Here is a 9,983-nt window from a genome sequence, read left to right as displayed (position 1 = left end):
CATGACTGAGCCAAACAGAGGCTAGAGGAACCTCCCCACTAAGTCCAGCCAAGTGCCACCCGCAGAACTCAGAGTTCCATTAAGTAATAAGCTGTTCAGTTTTGGAGTATATGTTACATACCAAGTGCTAACTGACATAAACAAAGAGATGACTGATACCCTATTATTCTTGGGTTCATGTTAAGACAGGCAACACACACACACACACCCTTTTTTAAAATTTTGTATCTTTTATTTTACTTTTTGTATGTCTGTTTGCCACTTGTGTGCCTGGTCCCTGTAGAGGCCAGAAGAGGGCATCAGAACCCCTGGAATGAGGCAGCTGTGAGAAACTGCTGGGATGCAGGGCACCAAACCTGGGTCCTCTGCAAGAGTAGCCAGTGCTAGTAACCACTGAGCCACCTCTCCAGCCCCCGATACTCTGTATTGTTAAGTAACTCAGAGCAGAGTCTTTAAGTTGCATGATTAATGCCTTTGGTTATTTTTCTTACTGACCAGGGGAAGCCTTACAAACAAATGCACAAGATCTTTTGGATCCCAGCATTGTGGAAGTGGACAGTATCACTTCCCAGAACTGGCCTCCACTGGTCCGGCTTTCTAGCTTAGTCCCAGCTCCACATGGCTATGGCCCCACCCGATGGCTCAGTCTGTTCTATGATGCTCATAGCCCACAGCCCACACTCTAATTGACCTCACCTTTCTCCCCTCACCCCTGTCTCTCACCTACCTAGGGATAGCTGATTTCATATCCAGACCTTTTAATATCTGTTGATATCGTTATCAAAACACATGTTTTACTTGTACAACCACTCTGAAAGTCAATCTGGCAGTTTCTCAGAAAATTGGAAATATTTCTACCTGAAGACCAGATATACCACTCATGGGCATATACCCAAAAGATACCCCACCATACCACAGGGATACATGCTCCACTATGTTCATAGAGGCTTCCTTTGTAATAGCCAAAAACTGTTAACAACCCAGATGTCCTTTAACCAAAGAACAGATACAGACAGTGTGGTACATTTACACAATGAAATACTCAGCTATTAAAAAACAAGGACAGCATGAAATTTTCAGGCAAATGGATGGAACTAGCAAATATCATCCTGAGTGAGGTAACCCAGACCCAAAAAAGGACATGCATGGTTTGCACTCACTGATAAGTGGATACTAGCTTTTAAGTACAGGATACTGAAATAACAAGGAAGGCCAAAGCAAGGATGCCTGAATTTCACCCAGAAGGGAAAATTAAACAGTCATTGGAGGCAGATGGAGGTGGGGAACTGAGCGGGGAGAGGATTATCTCTAGGACCCAGAGACCTGGGATGGGGGAGACTGCCAGGAGTCTGTGGGGGTAGCTCTAGCTGAGACTCCTAGCAGTGGGGGATATGGAAACTGAAGTAGCCACCTCCTATAGCCAGGCAGGACCCCAAGTGTAGGGATGAGGACACCAAACTACCCACAAAACCTTGGACGCAAAATCCTGCTTACAAGACATGCAGGGACAAAGATGGAACAGAGACTGAGGGAATGGCCAACTGACGACTGGCCTAATTTGAGGCCCATCCTATGGGCAAGAAGCAATCCCTGACACTCACTGTTAATGATACTCTGTTATGCTTGCAGAGAGGAGTCTAGAATAACTGTCCTCAGAGAGGTTCCACCCGGCAGCCGACTGAACAAATGCAAAGACCTACAGCCAAACATCAGAAGGAGCTCCGGGAGTCTTGTGGAAGAGTGGGGGAAAGGATGGAGGGACCCAGAGGGGACAGGAACTCCATGGAAAGATCAACAGAGTCAACTCACCTGGACATTTGGGGGCTCCCAGAGACTGAACTACCAACCAAAAAGCATACCTGAGCTGGACCCAGGCTCCCCCTCCCACATATATAGCAGATATACAGCTTGGTCTTCATGTGGGTTCCCCAACAACTAGAGCAGGGGCTGTCCCTAAATCTGTTAGACAACAGGGTCTGTGGATCGAGTTCCCACAACTGGCTGCCTTGTCTGGCCTCAGTGAGAGGATGAGCCTAGTCCTGCCGTGACTCGATGTGCCAGGGTGGGGTGATACCCAAGGGGTCCTCCCCTTCTCACAGGAGAAGGGGAAGGGGGACTGAGTGAGGAGGGACTGGGAGGAGGGGGACCATGATTAGGATGTAAAGAGAATGAATAAAATAGTTAATGAAAAAAAAAACCAACACAACATAACCCCACATGTTTTAATTAATTGAGAAGTCAACCAACGAACGAGAAGTCTGGAGCATTTGTTTTATGGAACCCAAGATGGGTGCTTTGCCCAGATCCATTGGGTCATTGGTGCCTTTAGAGTTGCTAATGAAATAGGGTGAGTTATTCATAAAAGTCGGAGAGATACTCCAACAGGTAAAAGCCCTCACTGATCTTCCGGAGGATCTGAGTTCTGTTTCCCAGCACCCATACCAAGTGGTTTACAATTGCCTGTAACTCCAGATCTGAGAGGATCCAATACCTGAGCTGGACCTAGGCTCCCCCTCACACAGATAGCTGTATATCTGCTATATATGTGGGAGGGGGAGCCTAGCTCCAGCTCAGGTATACCTCTTTGGGCAACTGTACTCATGTGCAAAAATAATAGTAACAACAACAACAACAGGCTGGTGAACATTCCAGCATTCTAGGCCTCTGCCCTCAGACTCCAGGCAAATCTGCTTGTTCTCCCTTTACTGTAGAACAGGGGACAGACCAGGAATCACAAAGGAGGCTCCGTGGGTGTGCTCCGGAGGTGAGGCTGACAGTCATTAAGTGCTTCCTACCTGTCAAGCACACTCCGAGCTATCTGTCGGTACTAATCCATTACGTAAAATCTGAGGCGAATGGCAGCTCTTGCTAGAGGGGGTGGGGGCAAAACAATGCAACTGTGATTCAGATTAAAATAAAAGCTTAGGGTGTGGGTGTCATTGTGACTGATTTTTGAAGTGCGATGCACACAATGCATAGGTCCTAAGCATGTCACAGCAGGATCCTATAGTGTGGGCACCCCTGTTTGCCAGATCAGAGATCAGTATTCTCTCCCCAGGGGTTCTTCAGGTTCTGTGTCAAAGATGCCCCTATTTTAGAAATAGTTTTAGACAGAAGTTGTTTCTTGAATGAGGAAATGCTTCCCCCTAGAGGCCATCATAGGAATTGTTCCCTCTCTGCATCTGCTGCAAGCCTAGTCTCCTCTAAGCAGTCTTCAAGGACCTGATACATCTGAAATCACCATCTCTCTGCTTCATCCTCCCCATCTCTTGCCCCATCACCTCCTGGTCCTCTTTCCTGTATTCTTTTTTCAAGCGTTTGAACTTACACTATTTAATCTTCCACAGCGCACTGCTTATCTGTCTTGTTTATCTTGCTGAGTCTTTTCTGGGAATAAGGCCTTAGGAAGGCAGGGAAAAACGGGTCTGTGCTGTTCATTGGTGTGTTCTCAGCCCCGAACAGAGCCAGGCATACTACATCCTTCTAAAATGACACCAACTGGCACTGACAGCCCCTGTGCCAGCCCTGTCCAGGATGGCTGATTCCCTGACGGACTCTGCACAGACTTTTGTAGGTTTCTCTACTGCTTCCCACTTGTGGAGGGGGCCACGGATCTCCCTGGTTTGTGTCTGTTCAGCAGTCAGGCAGGCTGACGTTAGCGTTGTGCTTTTGTCTAGAAGGAAGTGGCCCCAGTGAACCTGAGTCCCACAGGGAAAGCAGCTGGGAAGCCTTGGATAAAACACCGTCCTGAATGCTAAGCTCAGTGTCTGAAAATTGTGAGGTGACTACGCAGTGGACACGGAGGTTCAGCCTAAAGTGCATCACGTGTTGCGCACTGGTTTTGGAATGATTTCTGTCCTTTAAAACAGCATTGTAGAATGTGAATCAGGTGCTTTCAGGGTGCAGGAGGGAGTCCAGTCACAGTGACGGGTGGAGTAGAAAACAAAGGACAGGCTGATTTGGTGGAGGAGAGTGAGGGCAGACTCGCTCGGGCTAGCCTCGTCACCTCCCACCCACCTCTCCAAAGCACCAATGCCTCGGCTCTCTGAAGTATGTATGAGACCCCTGATGGTAGTTTGTGCCCTCATTTTACAGGGGCGGGGGTAGGGAGGCATTTTACAGATGGGGACATGGGGTATACGGGGTTGGGGGAGGGTTTACTGCAGCAGCCAGCTAGCCTCTCCCAGGGGAAATGCTCTCAGAGCTTTGTCAGCATTCCTGGTCTCCGGACTCCACATTATGCTGATAAAATGTCCTCCTGAGAGGTTCCAATTATGTAGAATCCAATGGCCTCCTGGGAATCTTGTTTCAGCAGCTGGGGGAGGGGCGGGGGGAGCGTGTGTGTGTGTGTGTGTGTGTGTGTGTGTGGGTTCTCCACGCTGGCAGCTGCTGTCCAAGTGCTTTCTGATGGCTTCCTCAGAATCATGTGACTGCCACCAACCATGTGATTCAGCCTATGATCCAGTCCTGAGAACCCTGTGCCACCCTGGCTTGGGACCCCTCCTCTAAGATGTGGTGACAGGAATCAGATTCGTGTACAGGCAGAATTCATACTGACCCATCTTCTCAGACATTTATCCCCTTGCCAATCTACACAGTCATGTTCGCTACACACTCATTTAGCAGGGACTTACGACAGTTTGGGAACAAACCAGACAGTGGAGACGGCTTAAGGAGTAAAGTATTTGCTTCACAAACGTGAGGACCTGAGTTCAAATCCCTAGGACTTATGTAAAAATCGGGCACCAAGGTGCACGTCTGCAACCGCAGGACCACAGGGCAGAGACAGATGAAACCCCGAAGCTCACTGGTCAGCCAGCCTAGCCAATCAACTGTTGTGATTATAAAAAGATAAAGAAGTATTAAGATATGTTCTATGGGGGTGTGGTGTATCTATGTATCTATCTGTAAATATAGCTATATATCTATGAACGTATCATCTATCTACCTGCCTACTTACCTGCCTACCTATCCACTATGTATCAATGTTTATAATAAGTATGTATGTGTGTATGTGCATGTATTATCTATCTATCTATCTATCTATCTATCTATCTATCTATCTATCTATCTATCTATCTATCACCTATCCTGTTGTCCCTGTCTTTTGAGAGCGAGCCCTAAGTGCTACAGTGGTACACATTACTTACTAAGTGGTGAGCTTATCTCATGACCAAGGGCAAGGACAGGCTTTTTCTTAGAAAACTCTTTAGTGCCGGGTTGCAGGGCAAGTCCACCTCAGCAGTTACTGCGGCCCCAACAAACAGAACCTACCAGATTCTGCACTGACCTTCAGATGTGTGCTCTCCCTTGCCAAGGTCCCTGGCTTCTCTTATGAAGGGGGTGATGATTCCTGTCTGCCTAAAGAACTGTCCAAGTGAGTTGGTGAAGGCCATTACTCTTGGGGAACCAACTGCAGCCTTCTGTGATACTTACACAATTAACGTTGTGGTGGTCCATCCTTTTGTTTGACCTATTTAGAAGGTAGCTTTCTTTCCTTTTCCTCTCCCTCCCTCTCCTTCCCCCTCTCTCTGAGAAAAACTATCACTAAGCCTTTGTTTCTTTGGAAAACAAAACTAAGGGAAGTGCCCAGAGCTGCCCAGTGTCCCCTGCTCCCCTGCTGCAGGACAAGGCTTGGCAGAGTTTTGGCTTTTCTGGGACTGTAGAATTGGGCGGCTTTCTTACTCCATGTTTGTTTAGTGCTTTGCACCCATGAAGGGCCATGAGATTTCCAACTGAGCTTAATTGTTATTGATGTTTAGTGGGCCATAAAACCCCAATTTCCTGGCTGCACCCCCTTCCCCAGCTATAAATGACCCATTTGCAGCAGCCTATAAACAGGTGGGTCCCAGTTCTATTCCCAAAGCCTGGAGGGTTTTCAAACGTCAAAGTCAAAGTCTCTCCCCATTCTTTGCCTCATTGGTTCCTCTGGCCGGCCCCATCCCACTGCTTCCTGAACTAGCTTCTCCACTGAACAGGGACCACAGCAGCAGCGCTGTGTCCCAGAAATGGTTGAGAGTCCATGCTGGAAGCCTGTGGCTCAGGGGCCTGATCCCTCCCCCCACAACAGAGTTCCAGGGGCCCCGTATGAGAACAAGGGGACAATAAGAGCCACAGGCAGGAATAAAGTCCCCTCCACTGACCAGGCCTGGCCGAGGCTGCACTGTCACCCACACTTCCTGTCTGTACTCACGCCCCTTACACCCATGGCCTCCATGGTAGTCAGTCCTGTCTCAACCTTTCCCAAAAGGTAGGACACTAGCAGCCACTTTAACAGAGGCTGGTCTAGGGACTCCTTGTGCTTCAACTGTCCCAGCAATCAGCACCCCAAGGGGAGTGAGCATGTCTAATCCTCCCTGTCCCTCCATAAACCCAACTAGGTGCTGATCCAGGTGCTCCATGCCTGACCCTCTCTTCTCTGCTTTCCAGAGTCTCACTATGAAGCCCAGGTGGGTCTCAAACTCTCAATCCTCCTGCCTCAGCCTCCTGAGTGTTGGCACCCACACACCTTGCTGTTTCATGTCTTCCCGAGGAGATAAGATAGAAAGGTCAGGCAAGGAAGAGCCAAGCCAGAGAGAGCCCAGTGGATTGGAGCACAGCCAATGGTGGCTTGAGTCCTCTTCATTTCCTGTACTATATATGCCTCTGGGGACACAATAAAGAGAAAGTCTGACAGGAAGTCAGGAATGACTCTAGTCAAGCCTCATTGTTCTTTCTTTCTCTTACCCCTTTTTATTTTTTTTATTAAGGGTTATTTATTTATTTGTGCTGTGGTGTATGTGTAGAAATCAGAAGACAATTTTTGGGAGCTGGCTCTCTCTTTATACCATATGAGCTCCATGGATTGAACCCGGGTTGTCAGGTTTGGGGACAAGCTCCTGCCCACATTGAGCTATTCACTGGCCCTTAGACAGTCATGGTCAGAGCTACTCACTGGCACTTAGACAGTCATGGTCAGAGGCTCAGTTCCCTTCCCGTTAAGGAAGGTATGGAGTTTCTAGTGTTTTCTGTGTCCAAGATACTAACAAAGAATCCACAGTGACAAGCACTGGGCTTTATTGATTCACATTTTGGGCTGATAATGGTTATAAGGTCATGAGAGCCCTGCTGTCTGGCTGTGGTAGATACCAGATATTTGTCTACAGCTGGCAGATGGAGATCTTGCTCACATTGCTGTCCACACCTTGCAGAGCACCTTCATTCTTTGGGAGTGTTTGAATATGCTTGGCCCAGGGAGTGGCACTATTAGGAGGCATGACCTTGTTGGAGTAGGGGTGGTCTTGTTGGAAGAAGTGTGTCACTGTGGGGGTGGGCAATGAGACCTTCCTCTTAACCACATGAGAGCCAGTCTTTTAGAGATCTTCATTCAGATGAAGATGTAGAACTCTCAGCTCCTCCTGAACCATGCCTTGATGATAATGGATTCAACCTCTGAACCTGTAAGCCAGCCCCAACTAAATGTTGTCCTTATAAGAGTTGCCTTATTCATGGTGTCTCTTCACAGCAATGCAAACCCTAAGATAGAAGTTGGTACCAAGAACTGGGGTATTGCTGTGATAGACCTGACCATGCTTTTGTTTGGAGGAATGTGGATTTGGGGACTTTGGAAAGCAGTGGAATGCTTTGAGTGGAGCTTAATGGACCAACCAAGTAGAAATAGGGAAGACATTGGTGCTGAGGGTGATTTGAATTGTGCAGACCTGGCCCAAGATGTTTCAGTGGAGAAGAATTTTAGTATGTGGCCTAAAGACTGTTCTTGTGATATTTTGGGGAAGAATATGGCTGCTTTTTGTCATTGACCTAAGAATCTGCTCCTGGCTTCCTTTGGCTGATGATACAGAACTCTCAGCTCCTTCTCCAGCTCCATGCCTACTTGGACACTGCCTTCCTGCTATGATGATAACGGACTACATCTGTAAGCCAGCCCCAATAAAATGCTGTCCCTTGTAAGAGTTGCCTTGGTCATGGTGTCTCTTCATAGCAATGAAATCCTAACTAAGACAGGGAAGCTCCATCCAGGAAAAGGTAGATCTGTGACTTCCACAGAAACAGACTTCAGGATGTTCCCAAGTTGTTGACTTTACCCAGACCCAGGATTGAGGACTTTCCTTTTCTTCCCATGTCCCCATAACTTCCCGTCCTTCTATTCCACCTCAGTGGAGGTAACTGGACACCATAGGAGTGGGGGAGGGTGCTGGGTGTAGTTATTATGCAGAGCTTCTTACCTGGGACAGCAGGAGTGAGCACATCTGTGTTTATCTTGCAGGCCTTCAATCCCTGTCACTAGTGTCCTTTGGCACCTTAGACACCCAGTGACAGCCACCTTCCCCACCTGATGGCCCTTCCTCATCAGTCTCAGTGATGACAACATTTCACAGGGGCACACCAGGAACTTCACATCTGAATGCGAAGGGTAACAGAGGTCCAAACAGAGCAATGGGACCTCTGATGTCACTGTATCCACAGAAGAGCTGCCTGCAGTGGTCTTTCTGGAGACGGGGGAGGAGACTAGCTGTACTCACCTCCATAGGATCAGGAGGATGTGGGGAGGCCATGTTGTTCCACCCAAGCCCAGCAGCTGTCCAATGGGACTCATTCCACTTTGTGGGCAGTGAGTTCGACTCTGCCTTAAGAAACAAGGGACAGAGAGCCATCCCAAGGCAGTTTAACCAAACCAGGGAGCTGTTGGCTTCACCATCCAGCCAACAAAAGACGCAGGCAGGGTTAGTTTGAGGGCCTCTTAGGTCCGAGAACTCAATTGTGACTGAAGTCTTTTCTTTCCTCCTCCCTACATTTCTGCTTACCTCCGGGGCCCATGCTGAACCGTGTGGTTTCAAAGAAAAAGAAAAGCCTGTTGTCTCTTTGACAACAGTGTCTAGTTGGCTCAGCTTGTATGAAGACAGCAATGAGCTATGCTGAGTCCCTAGGGCTGAGATAGCATAGCTGAGTTCTACATAGAGACCAAGGGAGCCAGAATGTTCACAGAAGAGGAAGAGGTTCCTGCCAATACTGAGCCCCACAGAAGAGGTCCCAAGATCTGAGCCGGAGCTCAGGGTCTGTTCCAGTGTGGGCAGCCGCTTCACACCACAGGTGTCATCTCCACTGACTTCATTTCCAAAGTCAGACACAGGAGTGTGGGGCAAGTGGACCATGCCACCAGACAGAACTGGTAAGGTTCAGCAGGTTCAGACCCTAGGGGATCTCAGATTCAAGAACAGCAGGAGTAGAGCCAGCTCCCTGCCAAACTACTTGATCTGGAACATGTAACCATGACACCCCACTGAGAGGACCATGGTAATCAGTCGCAAAACATAAAAACTTAGAATTCTCCATGCTAATGAGGTACCTAGGTAGGCCCTGAGTGTTTAGCCAATGAGCTTCCCTTCCTGGGCATTCCTTTCCAAAAAAGGTATTTAATCCCTGGTTTACCCTGAGTAAGGTGTATACATTCACATTTGCCATCAAATAAAATAGTTTGGTCAAGCAAGGACCTTCTCTTCATCAAGAGTTGGGGGGTGGGGTGTGTAGCTTTGTTATAAAGAGCCTCAGTCTCCTGGACAAGGCCTTCTCTCTTCCAGTCCCTCTCTACACTTTGAACCAAACCCGATTCTGAACTCTGCCTTCTCCTTCCTGCCTGGCACTTAAATGCCCCGAGAGGACCCTCAGACCCCTGTTCCCAACTCCCAAGGGATGCTAAGGAGACTAAGGAGTCACGACAACCATCGCAGAGCCTGCTGCTTCCTACCCAAGAAAGCAAGAACTGAGAAGCACTACAGACTGTGTTGTGCCTCCCCGAACAGCTTGCCAGACATGCAGCTTAGCCTAGGAGCTCTGAAGCAAGCAAGCCATTTCCCCCCTTCCTAATCTCTGGTTCCATTCTGGCATGTGATTCAGCTTTGGTAGGCTGAGATGGCTACTGGATAATTTCCTACTACAGATAAGCAGGCCGTTGTGTCAGAAACCATTCTTTCCCATGTCAACAA

This window comes from Mus caroli, chromosome 2 (assembly GCF_900094665.2).
Source record: "Mus caroli chromosome 2, CAROLI_EIJ_v1.1, whole genome shotgun sequence".
Classification (NCBI taxonomy): Eukaryota; Metazoa; Chordata; class Mammalia; order Rodentia; family Muridae; genus Mus; species Mus caroli.
The sequence above is the reverse complement of the archived record's forward strand: the minus strand, read 5'-3'. Positions refer to the sequence as shown.